Source organism: Diceros bicornis, chromosome 37 (genome assembly GCF_020826845.1).
Source record: "Diceros bicornis minor isolate mBicDic1 chromosome 37, mDicBic1.mat.cur, whole genome shotgun sequence".
Taxonomy (NCBI): Eukaryota; Metazoa; Chordata; class Mammalia; order Perissodactyla; family Rhinocerotidae; genus Diceros; species Diceros bicornis.
Genome location: NC_080776.1, coordinates 305860 through 322886, shown reverse-complemented (window position 1 = coordinate 322886; position 17027 = coordinate 305860). Strand labels below are relative to the sequence as shown.

At 36.7% G+C, this 17027-nt stretch overlaps 1 pseudogene; it reads right to left on the bottom strand.

Annotated features, from left to right (window-relative positions):
• Positions 1–347: 347 nt before the first annotated feature.
• LOC131399287 (olfactory receptor 2T8-like) lies at positions 348–1273 on the bottom strand (annotated as a pseudogene).
• Between the last annotated feature and the right edge of the window lie 15754 nt (positions 1274–17027).

The following is a 17027-nucleotide window of genomic DNA, read 5'->3' as shown; positions in this document are numbered from 1 at the left end:
TGAGCATTCTAATGTTTGCAAATTATATCTCAGTTTAAAAAAATCAACAATTAGTCTTCAAAATTGTTTGACTATTTCGTTTATTTTTGGAAGAAATATTTATTGTGAAGTGTGCTGTAGAAACATTTTAGCAAGCATTTGTGACTAACAGATTTTAACAATCCAGTTTGATTTCTTGATGACGTCTTAGTAAGATGTCCAAAGTGAGGAGGTTTGTCTGCATTTCAAAGTAAAATAGAAATTCAGAGATAGATATAACGCATGCATAACTTTTCTCTAGGACACCTTGCACAATCACTTGTACAGCCTTAAGCTTTGGGTCAAATCAGTATAATCTTAATCACAACTTAAGAAGCACACTGACACATACACTTTCTCAGGGTCCCCTTGACCTCACTGTTCCTCAGACTGTAGATGAGGGGATTCAGCACAGGGGTGAAGATAGTATAGAACGCTGACACAATCTTATCGCGGTTAGCTGACCTGTAGGAGTTGAGTCTCATATAGATAAAGATGGTAGCTCCAAAAAAGAGTCCCACCACAGACATATGTGAGGAGCAGGTGCCAAAAGCCTTCTTGCGGGCCTCTCTAGAACCCATCTGGAGCACAGCAGTGAGGATGAGACCGTACGAGGTCAGGATGAGGGATAAGGGGACCACGAGCATCAACACACAGCAGATGTACATGACATACTCAAAGACAGAGGTGTCAGCACAGGCCAAACGCACCAGAGTGGGGGCCTCACAGAAGAAATGATCAGTCTCGTGTGTGCTGCAAAATGGGAAGCTCAGAGTAGCAGCAGCCTGCATGAGCCCATCAGCTGCCCCCAGGACCCACGACCCCAAAGTCATTCTCAGGCATAATTGCCAGCTCATGAGGACAGGGTATCTCAGTGGATGGCAAACAGCCACGTAGCGGTCATAGGACATGGCTGCTAAGAGGAAGCACTCACCCCCTCCCAAAGTGAGCAAGAAGAAAATCTGCAGCCCACAGCCCGCGGGGTGATGGACTTCTTGCCGGTCAAGTAGTCAGCAGCCGTCTTGGGCACAATGGTGGAAACGAGCGTCATGTCCATGAGGGAGAGTTGGCTCAACAGGAAGTACACGGCTGTGTGGAGGCGGGGGTCCTGGCGAATCAGGAGAATCATGAGGGCGTTGCCCAGCAGGGAGGTAAAGGCTGTTGTCAGAACCATCACAAAGAGAAATAGGTGGGCTTCTGTGTGGTCAAAGAGCCCTAGGAGAATAAAGTCTGAGGTGGTGTTCCCATTTTCCATGACTTCAAACGGGAGTAACACTGCAAATGGATAAACAGATGAGAGAGCTTTCATCATGTGCAATGCTCCATTTGAATTACATATTTCTTGACAAGCACATGTGTGAAAATGACGAAACCTATTTCAAATCCTTCATCTGACATTTTGAAAAAGTTTTAACTTGGGCCTAAAATTAATTTCAGCTTTTTTTTCTCATTGTCAAGCTTTTCAAAATGAGTATCTCCCAGCTTTCTTATTGATTAATTGGCATAATGAATAAAAGTTCTTGATAAATTGCAAGAACATGGAGTTTCTTTGTGCTACCTGATACCAACATAAGTGGATAGAAGGAAATTATTCACATAATTTCTCATTTATATTTGTACTTGCTTTACATAATGCATAATCAATATTTTTAGAAGCTGAATTAAATCAGTGTTTACCTCTATAAACGCCATATTCTAGATAATGAAGGTTTCACATATATAACATATCAAAATTTACTGAAACCCACAAAAATCAGATAATTTTTCTCGACATCGGTTAACCCGGGAAGGCAGTTTTACTTTCCAAATAAGAAGACTTATATTCTCAGGTCTAGAAACTGGAAGAACTGAGACTGCAGATGGAAACACAAATTAATTCGAAATTGTTAGTGTACTTAGTTTAACTTTACTGCGTTATACACTGAAAACAATAATGACTTTCTTAGAATATTTTCTCCCAATGCAATACTATAATACCAAAGGCAACTTTTATTTACTGTAAATAGGCACTTTGTGTAATGAAACTGTTTTCCCTCAAAGTCACAGAAACACAATCTTTACTGTGTACAAAAGAGAAAATAAAACTCCTTAGTTCTTCACCCAACCGCAGAGATACATTAATTTATTCTTCAGTCTTGAGAGAATCTAAATCTTTTTCATCTCTAATTTCAGTTTTTTGAATAAATACAACCATAGATACACAGATGAGGATGCTAATTCAGTCTCAGGGATATGGTGCAATCCAGTGGCGTTACAGCACAGACGGAGTTCACCTCTTCCACGGTCATTTCTTTTGCCCCCACTTTACATATCCATCTCGTACTGGAATGCCAATCAATATAGACAAAGGCAGTGCCAAAGGCTCCCTCAACTCCTAACCTCAGTGCTATTGCTTGAGCGCCATCATGGTACTGTCAGAATTCTACTTGAGGGCTTTAGTTGTTTGTTTCAAAGGCATCATGGAAACACACTTTCTTCTTGTCAGATGTTTTTGGCATTTCCCAAAACTTTGTGATCTGCACACTCACATATTTCTAACACGCAGCCTGTACCCCTAGTAACTATAGGATATTAGTAATTACAGCCCTTAGTTTCACTTTCCTGAAGGACCTCAAAACCCTCCTAATTCATTTCTACAACTTGAGAGCTTATCATTTCCATTATTTGCATCTCTCTTATTGTTGAAGACAGATAAAACTCTAAACCTGTTTAAAAATCAATAGGTAATTCAGTAAATGTAGGGTGTTGGACAAGTTTCCTAAATTAATTTTTGCTATCACCTTACCCATTTTTTTTTTTTTGTGAGGAAGACTGGCCCTGAGCTAACATCTATTGCCAATATTCCTCCTTTTTTCCCCCCCTTTTTCTCCCCAATGCCCCAGTAGATAGTTGTATGTTATAGTTGCACACCCTGCTAGCTGCTGTATGTGTGACACCGCCTCAGCATGGCCGGACATGCGGTGGGTCAGTGCACACCCGGGATCTGAACCCGGGCTGCCACTAGCAGAGCGCCTGAACTTAATCGCTAAGCCACAGGGCCGGCCCCTCATCTTACCCATTTTTAAGTGTACTGTCAGTACAGCAGCATTAAGAATATTCACATATTTGTGCAACCATCACCAATATGAGTCCCCAGGACTTTTTTCATCTTCTCAAACTGAAACTATGTACCCATTAAATAATAACTCCAAATTCCCGTTTCTTCCCAGCCCCTGATAAACCTCATTCTACCTTCTAGCTCTGTAAATTTAACTACTCTAGTCACCTCAGGTAAGTGGAATAGTATAGTATTTTTGTGACTGACTTATTTCACTTAACATAATGTTCTCAACATTCATCCATGCCGTAATGTGTCAGAATTTCTTTTAACCTTAAGTCTGAATAATATTCTTTTGTATGCATATAGTACATTTTATTTATTAATTCATTTCATCTATGGTCATTTGTGTTACTTCCACTCTAGATGTACATTTAAGTATCAATTTAATGGGATTTTTGATAACAGATGCTAATTTTTAATTTGAGAAGGTAAATATATATAGCATAAAATATAGCAATTTGAGGTAAATTTTTGCTTACATCATGCAAGAGAAGTTTATATGTTTTTTTGAGAATAATTATAACACTTTACATGAATTTGCATTTTATACAATATGTTTTCTTATGAATTTTCTACTTCAGGTTAAATATTTTATCAAATATGAAATCATTAGCTCATCACTTTTCAATAGAGATAAGTGATATATCTATTCTTTTATAGGTGAAATAAATATACTGTATAAAAACAATTGGTCATCATCAATGTAATTGACTAGTCAGCATGCTAACAGTGTTGATTATTTAATGGAAAGTTAAACACTGCGTCAGTTAATTACATGAGTATTCGGTAGTAATATTTTCTTAAGATGGGATCATGTTTAATTATTTGTTTAATTAAAATTCCTGTCTATCTTTTCATATTACACAGGTGAGATTATTTGCCACTGATTAGAATATTTGTAAACCTTCATAAAGAGGATTCTAAGGGATAAATTCTACCAAAATTGAGTATAGACACAGCGTGGTAGAAATTTAAGTTGAAGAATTAACTCATTTTGCAAATAAAATATCTACAATGACGTTAAATGGAAGAATGAAAGCCTAATTCTGAATCATGCAGAAATATGAAAATTTAATACTCTAAAAAATAAATATTTTTGTTTACTTTCTTCACCATGGCTTCAGAATGCTAAAGATTTTCTGGATTTTCTGGTTTCAACAGTCTTTCACTTAGAATCTTGCTAAAATTGTGATATCTTTACATCACAAAGTCATCTCTTTTGCAATGCTTCTAAAGGGCAGAAATATATCCTTTCCTTTTTCTCATAGAATAATCATAGAATATTTACAAAATTGCCTATAATTTTCCTTTCAATATTTTTCCAATCTCTTTTGCCTTCAGTTAACATTAAAACTATACACCTTCTGGGCTGGCCTGGTGGCTTAGCGGTTAAGTGTGTGCGCTCCGCTACTGGCAGCCCATCCTGGGCGTGCACCAATGTACCGCTTCTCCGGCCATGCTGAGGCCGCATCCCACATACAGCAACTAGAAGGATGTGCAACTATGACATACAACTATCTACTGGGGCTTTGGTGAAAAAAAAGGAGGAGGATTGGCAATAGATGTTAGCTCAGAGCTGGTCTTCCTTAGCAAAAAGAGGAGGATTAGCATGGATGTTAGCTCAGGGCTGATCTTCCTCACAAAAAAAAAAACAACAAAAAAAACTATATACCTTTTTCCCAAGGATACTAGAATGATTAATCAATCAGTTCTATAAAACATCAAATAGTAACAGCCAAGTCTTTTATCTGACTGAATTGACAGATTATTACAGGAATTTTAACCTGATGACTGTGTCAACTAGCATATGTTTTAGTTCTTCAGATTATAGGATAGATAATAGAGTGTATTTTATTTGTAAAACTATATAGAGAATGTAGTATTACTGTGAATTTTCTGGAGTTTAGAATTCATAAACAAAATAATAAATATTAAGAGTTTAGCATGATCTACTCACATAAGATAGCAATGATGACCCCAAAAAGGATGGCTCTGCATGCCCTCTGAGCAGTATCATGATAAGGCACCTCTTTGGGTGGACAAAGGATCCTATAGCCTAGCAGCATCAAACTCACTCATATCAGTCTCTAGAGTAACTTATTAAGGGGTGTGGCCTATTGCAATCTTTTGCTAAAAATACTATCTTATTAATATGCCAGAGCTGCCTATGTCTGACCCTTGGGGTGCCAAAGATGTTTAATTTTCAGGAGTTTTAGATTCCCAGAACTTCAATATACTTCCCAATATCCTTTAAGAAAGCCATGATTCATTAAAATAAGAGAAAATCATTTACAAAGAGAAGTAAAATGTAAATAAATATCCTTGGAAAGGAATGATGGTTTAAAAATACATTGAGGAGTGAATTAACGTGATTCCAGTATTCTTGTTTCCACTTTGATAATGAGGGAAGATTAAAGATCGTTATTGAGAGACAAGATTTCTCAAAGACAGTAATTCAACTGATGAATCCCATGGTAGAATTCAGCTAAGTTTCTTTTCCTTTTCGAACTTAATTTGAAAGAATCATTGTGCATTACAAATTTCAATTTGGTTATATCAATGTAATATAATTTTATTTTATATGTTTGTATCTATGATAATAATAAAAGTTACAGGAGATTGCATTTATTGTGCCAAGCAGTTTGCAGTTTGGTTCTATTTGGGCTCATTTTCATAATTATTTTATTGTTTGTACTTTATATTTTAAGTTTCTAGGCAAATCTTGGTTCTTGGCTCATTTTTTGTCACTCTTGTCACCTTGACTTGCCTAAGATACTTATTTATAGTTATAAATGTCACTTTCCTCAACTGTAAAACTAAAAAAACAAAAATCTGTCTCATGGAATAGTTGATGGGAAAAGCTGCCTCTGTTCAGATGTGAGGAATTGTAATTGCTTAATCTCGATGAGCTGTAATAACTGTCATTTTGTTTGTTTAGAAGAGGAACACATGATAGATTTTAATTTCACCTCTGCCTTTTATATTGAATCTTATCAGAATGGCAAATCATACTTAGCTTTAGAACATAATGGACCACCTGACTGAAATCTACATTTAAGTCAAGCTACATTATTTCCTGTGCAAACCCCAGGCTCCTTGCTAAGCACAATTAGTACATCATGGACAGGTAGTAGATCAGGTTTCAAGTACGACCTTCAGCAAGAGTATAAGTCATTTTCAATAAATTTTCATCCTTTCTGCTCTGAATATTGCTATGCCTAAGGTGACAGATCTGTCAAAATGATGCTCTAGTAACATAAGGTTGCCGCTCTCAGATGGGGGAATGGATTTTGCACAATATGGATCGAATGATCTGTGGATTCCCGGGAGGCATGAGAATGAAGATCAGACAAGCTCCATGTCAGAGGTGGAAATGGACATGCCACTCAGAACTCTGTCAGGAAACTGAAATTACAGTGAATGTGGGTATTCAAACTAAGATTAATTTAAGACTATTTATAAATATGTGGGCATACTTTAAGGAAACCAAAGAGAGGTTGAACGAGACCCCCACTTAGCAACAACAGGAAGTTTTGACTACCCGTCCTCCTGTAGGCACATGGGGTTGGAGTAGATTCCAGATTTCACATACGCAGACTGTGTAGAAAACATAAGAGCACTAACAGGTGCTTTTATCTGGCCAGAGTGCGGAGCCAAGAAGTGCAGACCAGCAGGCCGGAAGCAAGGGAATAAATATTACTCCGCTGTTTCCTTCCTCATTCCTGGGGAGCATACTTGGTGACTCTTAGGACACAGACTCTGAGATAGATTTAGGAATGCAGGAAGTTCATTGTGGAGTGCCCTTAGGATCAACTCCCTTGGAATGAAGGAAGCAGAATTGGGCACAGGAAGATGTTGAACTGTGGTGCAGTTACAACAAAGGCCTCAGCTAATCCAGGAGGAGCTCTGACATGTCCCTTCCAAGTTGTCCTGAAGTAGGGCAAATGGTTTCTTTTATGCCCCCACAGCAGTATTGATTAGATGTGGCCTGCTCCCAGGAAGGGAGCATGACCTCGGCCAGGCAGTTCTTCTCGGTCAACAATAATGCCTTAAGAGGGACTTAGCAGAGAGTGTCTAATGCAAACATTCCTAGCAGCTGGGGGAACAAGTATATCAGTCCTGAAAGGGCGAGGGGAATCTGTGAGCACAGAATAATGTACAGTTCACTCTGTGTGCTGTACTTAATCAGAAGTTGAAGTGAAGAGGCCCCTTGGATGTCATTCACACAGGCTGGCTTCCTACAGCACAGAGCAGGTGATCATGTGTTGGACCACAGAACACACCTAGCAAGAATGACAAGTTCAATGAAAACATGGTTTCCTTCCAGGAAACATTAAAGGTGGTATGGAATTTGCCCACCAGGGGCATACTGGCATAAGGAGCTAAAAACATCTGTTGGCGGGCCTAGCCTTTGGTTTAGAGGAACTTTAATATATGTCCCCAGTAAAGGCATCTTCAACTGGAAACCTGGAGCTCTATCGAAAAGAGCTTAAGGCAGATGTGATGGAAAGCAAAAAATTCCCATATAGGTCAATGGGAGCGGTGAGGAGAGGGGCACTGCATTATAAAAGAGTGCTCCCTAGTGTCAGCTCAAACTCTGTAACCAATAGCTCTCAAAAGATCTAAGGATTTCACTTTTCCTAATGTGCTCTTTCTTTGTGCTGTGGACTGAGTTGTGTCCCCTCAAATTCCTATGTTGGGTACCCTAACCCAAAATGGGAAGCTATTTGGAGATAGAGCCTTTACAGAACTCATTAAGGCTAAATTAGATCATACAGGTAGGGCCTAGGTCTATAGAATAGTGTGCTTGTTAGAAGAAGAGACCAGAGTTCAGCCTGAGTCTCTTCAGAGGCACTTAGGAAAGGCCATGTGAGGATACAGAGATAAGGCAATCTTCTGCAAGGTGAGAAGACAGGCCTCACTGGAAATTAAATCAGCCAGCACCTTGATCTTAGACTTCCCAGCCTCCAGATGTGTGAGAAAATAAATATCTGTAGTTTTATCCACCAAGTCTATAGTACTCTGATATGGAAGCCTGAGCGACAGATGTGGTCTGGTATGACTACAAGTCTCTTTGGAGGAAGATTTGTATATAGTGAGCACATGTAATTACTGTGGAGATGTAGAACCCTTCTTCCAGGTGCCCTGGTCTCTTTTTTATCAGATGAACTCCAGGACTGAAAATCAACTAGAAACAGAAGAAAATGTGATGGATTGTGACTTTTTTTCCTGATGGTGCCTGGCATCAATTTTTCTTTACTCCCCCCGTCTTTATCTTTGTCAGTTGTATAAGTTAAGCAATACTCTTGGTGGCTGCACATATATCTCACTTTCAGAGTGCCAGGGCCCATGCCCACTTTGTATGTTATGTTCACCTCATGTCTGACGTGTTTGTGAACACCACCTGCTCCATCTTTTTCCTGGATCCTTTCATTCTCATTTATTTATGTCACTCTGGTGACACAGCAGTATCTTTGACCATTGATTTTGGCCAAAATGGGCAGCTCCCTGTGAACTTCTCAGTGATGCTTTTGGTGTTCTCCAGAGTGCACTCTGGGTTCTCTTGGAGATCACTGACAGCTGGCCATCCAGCTGGTGAAAATGGACTGGTGAAAATGTGTGCTCTGCTCTTTGATTGTGATCTCTTAGTTAACAGTCAGCCATGCATTTTTGTCTTTCCTATTGTAGGTCCTTGTGAAGGTTAGTTTAATACCTCAACTATAGCATATTGTTTATTCATATATAATGTTGTTTTTGTTTATGAGTTTTTTTGAGATATAATTGATGTATAACATCATGTAAGTTTAATATATACAATGTGATAATTGATAAATGTATATATTCTCAAATATTTACCACAATAAGGTTGGTTAATCCATCCTTCACCTCACATAATTGCCGTTTTGCTTTTCTTGCTATGTTGAGAACATTACAGCTCTATTCTCATAGCAACTTTCCAGTATATGGTACAACAATTTTAATTTTAACTATAGTCTCCATGCTCTAATTTAGATAGAGGAAATATATTTCAATCAGCTAATCTTCAGGATTACTAAGGTAGTTTGGGATGATACCTGTGAAATCAATAGAGAAAAGTTGCAAAACAGAAATTAACTCTGTCAAACAACCAGTATGCTGCTGTGGTTGTTGATATTGTTTATGTATATTTCTTAAATTTTGTTGAGATTTTAGGAGCTTATTACAAATTACTGCTTCATTTACTTCTCTTATCAACAAGCTTATTCATTAATGTTATTGTAAATTTTCCTCAATTTATTATGAATACACTACTCTTACATGGAAAAAGTAAAATGAAGAATTATAGCCACAATTATGAAGACCAAGGAGAAAAATGGTGATAAGCATGTTTTTCAAAATCCAAGAAATGGGGCTACATCTATTTAAGATTTAAAAATAGATTAAAAACATTTCACCGTTTTCTTCACAATTTACATTAATATAGACAAAACCAGATAGAAATTCATTATATTAGACGGTTAATCTTCGTGTCACTTCACAAAACTAAATATTCTACATTAATTTCTTTATAATGAAATGGAAAAGTCTAACTCAACAACAAAACAATTTTTTTTCTTTTATTTGCTTATTTTTTAAAATTTTATTGAGGTCACGTTGATTTATAACATTATGTAAATTACAGGTGTTCATAATTACATTTCAGCGTCTGTATAGACTGAATTGTGTTCACTACAAAAGTCTTGTTTCCATCTGTCACCATACGTATGTGCCCCTTTACCCTTTTTGCCCTCTCCCCATTCCCCTTCTCTCCAATAGCCACCAATCCATTTTCTGTAGCTGTACATTTGTTTTTTTATCTCTGTATATGAGTGAAATCATATAGCATTTATCTTTCCTTGTCTGACTTATTTTACTTAGAGTGATACTCTCAAGGTCTATCCACGTTGTCACAAATGGCACAATTTCATTTTTTATAGCTATGTAGTATTCTATTATATATATATGTGTATGAATATATATATATATGTAGATATATACACACACACACACACACACACATCTTTATGCATTCATCCATTGATGGGCACTTAGGTTGCTTCCAAGTCTTGGCTATTGTGAATAATGCAGCAATGAACATAGGGGTTCATAAGTCTCTTTAGAAGGTTGATTTCAAGTTTTTTGGATAAATACCCAGTAGTGGGATAGCTGGGTCCTAGGGTATTTCTATTTCTAATTTTGTGTGTATGTGTGTGTGTGTGAGGAAGATTGGCCCTGAGCTAATATCTGTTGCCAATCTTCCTCTTTTTGCTGGAGGAAGATTGTCTGTGAGCTAACACCTGTGCCAATCTTCCTCTATTTTATATGTGGGATGGCGCCACAGCATGGCTTGATGAGCGAGGTGTAGCTCTGCCTCCAGGATCTGAATCTGCAAACCCCAGGCTGCCAAAGCAGAGCACACGAACTTACCCACTACACCACTGGGCCGGCCCCTATTTCTAATTTTTTTGGGAAATCTCCATACTGTCTTACATAGTGGCCACACCACAGTGCATTCCCACTAGTAGTGCATGGGGGTTCCCTTTTCTCCACATCCTCTCCAACACTTGCTATTTCTTATCTTTTTAATAATAGCCATTCTGACAGTGTGAGGTGATATCTCATTGTAGTTTTGATTTACATTTCCCTAATAATTAGTGAAATTGAACATCTTTTTATGTGTCTGTTGGCCATGTATATCTCTTCTTTGGAGAAATGTCTGTTCAGATCTTTTGCCCATTTTTTAATTGGGTTGTTAGGTTTTTTGTTGTTGAGATGAATGATTTCTTTATATATTTTGGTTATTAACTTCTTATTAGATGTATGGTTTGCAAATATCTTCTCCTAATTGTTAGGTTTTCTTTTCATTTTGTTGATGATTTCCTTTGCTATGCAGAAGATTTTTAGTTTGAGGTAGTCCCATGTGTTTTTTCTATTGTTTCCCTTGCTTGGTCAAACATGGTACTTGAAAATATGCTGCTAAGTCGTTGAAAAGCATACCACCTATGTTTTCTTCTAGAATTTTCATCGGTTCAGGTCTTACATTCAAGTCTTTAATCCATTTTGAGTTAATTTTTGGTATGATGTAAGATAATGGTCTACTTTTATCCTTTCACATGTGGCTGTCTAGTTTTCTGAACACCATTTATTGAAGTGATTTTCCTCTCTCCATTGTATGTTCTTGGTTTCCTTGCCAAAAATTAGCTATCCATAGATATATGGGTTTATTTCTGGGCTCTCAATTCTGTTCCATTGATCTGTGTGTCAGTTTTTGTGCCAGTGCCATCCTGTTTTGATTACTGTAGCTTTTTATTATATTTTGAAATCAGGGAGTGTGATACCTCCAGCATTGTTCTTTTTTCTCAGGATTCCTTTTGCTATTTGGGATCTTTTGTTGATCCATATAAATTTTGGGATTCTTTGTTCTATTTCTGTGAAAATTGTCATAGGATCTTGATAGGGATTGCATTGAATCTGTAGATTGTTTGGGGGATTATGGACATTTTAACTGTGTTAATTATTCCAGTCAAAGAGCATGGAATATCTTGCCATTTCTTTGTGTCTTCTATTTCTTTCAACCATATTTTATAGTTTTCAGTGTACAGGACTTTCACTTCTTTGGTTAATTCTTTGTGTGTGTGTGTATGTGAGAAAAATTGTCCCTGAGCTAATACCTGTTGCCAATCTTCCTCTTTTTGCTGGAGGAAGATCATCCATGAGCTAACATCTGTGCCAGTCTTCTTCTATTTTATATATGGGATGCTGCTACAGTATGACTTGATGAGCAGTGTTTATGTCCATTCTCGAGATCTGAATCTGTGAATGCTGGGCTTTGATTAGGTTCATTCCTAGGTATTTTATCTTTTTGTTGCAATTCTAAATGGGATTGCATTCTTGTTGTTAGTGTATGGAAACACAACCTATTTTTGTATGTTGATTTTGTATCCTGCAACTTTACTATATTCATTTATTATTTCTAAAAGTTTTTTGGTGAGTTCTTTAGGGTTGTCTATATATAAAATCATGTCATCTGCAAATACTGACAGTTTCACTTCTTCTTTTCCAATTTGGATCCCTTTTATTTCTTTCTCTTGCCTGACTGCTCTGGATAAGACTTCCAGTACTATGTTAAATAAGAGTGGCAAAAGTGGGCATCCTTGTCTCATTCCTGTTCTTAGAGGAATAGCTTTCAGTTTTTCTGCATTGAGAATGATATTAGCTGTGGGTTCGTCATATATGGCCTTAATACATTGAAGTACTTTCCTTCTATACCCATTTTATTCAGGATTTTTACCATAAAAATGCTGTATCCTGTCAAATGCTTTCTGTGCATTTATCAACATGATCATGTGATTTTTATTCTTCATTTTGCTAATATGGTGTATCACATTGATTGATTTTCAGATGTTGAACCATCCCTGCATCCTTGGAATAAATCCCACTTGATCATGGTGCATGATCCTTTCAATGTATTGTTGAATTTGGTTTTCAAATATTTTGCTGAGTACTATTGTATAAATGTTCAACAGAGATATTGGCCTGTAATTTTCTTTATTTCTGGTGTCTGTTTGGTTTCAGTATTATGGTAATTCTGGATCTATGGAATTAATTTGGAAGTGTTCCTTCCTTTTCAATTTTTTAGAATACTTCGAAAATGATAGGTACTATTCTTCTTTAAGTATTTGGTGTAATTCACCTGTGAATCTATCTGGTTCTGGACGTTAGTTTGTTGGGAGTTTTGTTGATTATTGATTCAATTATATTACTAGTTTTTGATCTGTTCAAATTTTCTATTTCTTCCTGATTCGGTCTTGGAAGATTGTATGCTTCCAGGAATTTATCAATTTTTTTTTAGGTTGTCCAATTTATTGCATATAGTTGTTCACATTAACCTCTTATGATCCTTTTTATTTATGTGGTGTTGGTTGCAACATTTCTTTTAGCTCTAATTTTATTTATTTGATCCCTCTCTCTTTTTTTCTTCATAAGTGTGGCTAAATGTTTATATATATATTTTTTTAATCTTTTCAAAGAATCAGCTCTTAGATTCATTGATCTTTTCTATTGTGTTTTAGGTCTCTATTTCATTTACTTCCACTCTGATCTTTATTATTTCCTTTCTTCTACTAACTTTGGTTTTGTCATTCTTTTTCTACTTCCTTTGGGAAGAAGGTTAAATTGTTTATTTCAGAATTTTTTTTCCTGAGGCAGGCATGTAATGGTACAAAATTTCCCCTTAGAACTGCTTTTGCTATGTCATAGATTTTGGAAATTGATGTTTCCTTTTTTATTTGTTTTGAGGTTTTTAATCTCCTCTTTGATTTCTTTTTTAACCCATTGATTTTTTAATAGCGTATTATTTAGCCTCTACGTATTTGTGTTTTTCCTAGTTTTCTTATTAATTGATTTATAGTTTCCTACCCTTGTGATCAGAAAACATGCTTGACATTATTTCAATATTCTTAAATTTATTAGGACTTGTTTGGTGGCCTAACGTGATCTATCCTGGAGAATGTTCCTGTCCATTTGAAAAGCATTGTATTCTTCTCTTTTTAGATGGAATGTTCTGTATATATTTGTTAATTTCCTCTGACCTTGTGTGTCATCTAAAACCAATGTTTTTTTGTTGATTTTCTGTATGGATGATCTATTAATTGATGTTAGTGTGGTGTTAAATTTCTCTACTCTTATTGTATTACTGGTGATCTCTCCTTCTATGTCTGTTAATATTTTGTGTATGCATTTATGTGCTCTTACATTGGGTACACAGATATTTATAAGTGTTATATCCTCTTGTTGGTTTATTTATCAATATGTAATGTCCTTCTTTTTCTCTTGTTACAGTCTTTGCTTTAAAGTCTATTTTGTCCAAGTATTGTGTGGAAACTAATAAACAGAAACTTTATTAAAGTAGAGTAGAGAGGCCAAAAAGGGTAGAGCTCATGCCCTACACCAATAGAAGAACCCACAAGGAAGAAGAAAAATGTCCTCTTGTTGACCAGCTAGAAGCTCAGCCAATGAGAGAATATCACAACTCAGCCAATGAAAAACCACTACACATTTATCTTTCAATTCCTCCAATGGACTCTGTTACAGTAGCCCTCCCAAGTTCCTCTTCCCCTGTATAAAATAATTTCTCCTTCCCTTTCTTCTGGGGACTTGCAAATTGCTTGTCATGGTGGCAGACTCCAAATTGCAATTCTTTGCTGATCCACAATAAATCTACTTTTGCTGGAGAAATAACTGGCTGTCCATTTGTTTAAAGTTAACATTTTGGTGGCCCACATGGGGATCTAGAAAAGACTCCAAACAACTTTGAGATTGGTGAGCAAACAAGTGTGGTACCCAAGAAAAAGCCCACTGAGCTCACTATTTTGCTTACTGACTTTGTAGTTTCAGGGTAATTCTTTCTCCGGGATCCAAACTTCCACCCTCTTTGCATTTGAGGCTCTCCAGGCTTTATTTAAATATATTTGAAGGCTTTATCCTCTTCTGGTTAAGACTTTATTTGTCTGCAAGTGATCAGGTGGCACTTCACCCTGACTCTTTGAATCAACTTGTCTCCTGGAACTGTGCTAGCATCATCTTTGATTCCTTTTGAGACCAGACTGTTTCTACTGAAATTATGCTAGCAGTAGTCTGACTTTCAGCCTGTTTTACTGGTAACAGACCTCCAGCTTGACTCCTTTGGGAGCAGATTGTTCTATTGGAACTGCATTGGTAAATTTTTTGTTTGACTCCCTTTGGAACTGGACTGTTGTATTGTAACTTTATTGATTCAGTTGTTGATCCACCTGAATAAAATTAGACTGTTTCTTAGAACTGGCTCTTTTAAGCATGCAAGCTGTTTAAGCTGTTTAAGTTTTTTGAGCTGTTTAAACTGTATAAAAATTATTTCTTTGCTCTAGAGAAAAACCTCTAAGTAATGGGATCCCAGTTGTCTAAATATTTTGAAGGACCCTCCCATACAGACTCTGGCTGAGATTATGTTTAAAAACTAGGGTCATTCCCCATATACTTTTCTAACTAAATGGACTGATTTAAACAAAAGTAATTTAGAATACCAATGGCCATTGCAGGGAACTTTTGAAATCCCCAAACTTACTTTTCTTGGAAAAGTTTTCTTGGAAAACTGAATTGGACAACCATAGCTCTGTAATTTCCAAAACTGAGTGGAATACTTATTTTTATTGGTATTTTTAAGCTTCCAAACGTTATCAGGAGTCTAAAATTTCCTCTTTGCAAAATAAAACTTTGAGATTAACTAAGACAAACAAACAATTGAAAAAAGAAGTGGCTTTTGAAAACTCATGTTACTCTTTCACAGCTTCTTTGTCTCAGGTTCAACCTCTGGCTCCTCATGCTCAGGTCCCACCTCTGTACCGTCTTCCTCCTTCCCATCTACACTACCTACATCTCCTCTATACCTTCAGTTCCCCCACTAATTCTCTCACTGAACTTACCCTTTTCCCTGCACTTTCCCCCTTTCCCTCTTCCTTTGAACCTATCAGTGTCAGCCCCTTTAAAATTAAGCCTTCTGAAGATCCAAAGGCTAAACGCTTAATTTCTTATACTTCACAGACTGAAGCTGAACTTTAAGTCACAGTCAAATATATTCTCAAAGTAACCAAAAATCCTTACAGATTTGCTGAGGAATTTAATATAGTCATTCAGACTTATCAACCTGGTGTCTCTGATTTATATCAGCTAGTTCATATGCTTGTTTGTGAAAGTTAGGCCTAACATTGGATAAAAAACCATTAAATTGTGAAAATCCTGAGAAATTGAGAAAATCCTGAGAGTTATCTAGAATTACAACCAAAGGACCAACCTACTGACCTTTGGTATGATAAGGCTTGGATAATAGCTAGATGTCTTAATTGGGCAGTTCCTTGAGCTTAATTGGGCAGTTCCTTGAGCTGTTACAATCCACAAGTCTGTGGATTGTAACAAAATTCAAGCTTGTGCACAAAAACCTGATGAACCTGTTCATGACTATTACAATCAACTTCAGATTGTTTTTAAAGAAAATTTATTGTCCTTTAGATGTTCATTCCACCCAAGTAGCTTTTAACGCTGTGTTTATTAATGGACTGAACCAGGAATTTTCCCTTCTAGTAAGAAGAACCAGAACAGAATGAGAAACTCTGTCCATCCCAGATTTAGTTAATCTGATAAGCCAACTCTCTCAACCCTAAATGAGGTACCTATAAGATAGTTCATTTCAATTCTTAAGCTTCAATTCTAGCAAACGAAGTCCTTTAAACAAAATAAAAAAAATCCAAACAAACTCATAGTTCCTGCTATTATTGCAAAGAGCCAGGACATTAGACAATAAATTGTTACAAATTTAAGCATTTCAAGTGCCTTCAGCCCTCTAACCAGCCTTTCCCATGTCCTCCAAATTCTCAATGATGGGGCTCTGAGGAACTACAGGGGCTCTTCCCAATCTTAATCAGCTTGCAGAAGTATTTCTCCAGATTGTAGATGAATCTCTTTCTGTCCTAATTGATACTAGAGTCACACTTTTGGTACTCAACCTCACTACGATAAACCAGTCTCTGCTTTGGAGAACTAAAACTGTGCAAATAGTGGGGATTACTAATAAATCTCAAAATATTCCTGTCTCTGAACCTATTCCTTTTTGGTTAGGCCCTCTGAGAAACACATATCATTTTATCATTGGTTCTTCTGCCCCCATGCATTTACTAGGCTGATACTTCTTGGAAAAATATCATACTAAAATTTATTTCTCCCAAAAGGGGGAAATAATTCTAGAATTTTACAGTAGTCAACAAAATAGCCAACCACGTGAATTGAATGACTCTTTAACATCTTTTATTGTCTCTGTCTCTGATGGTACTAGAGCTGACTCCAGAAACATTGATTATTT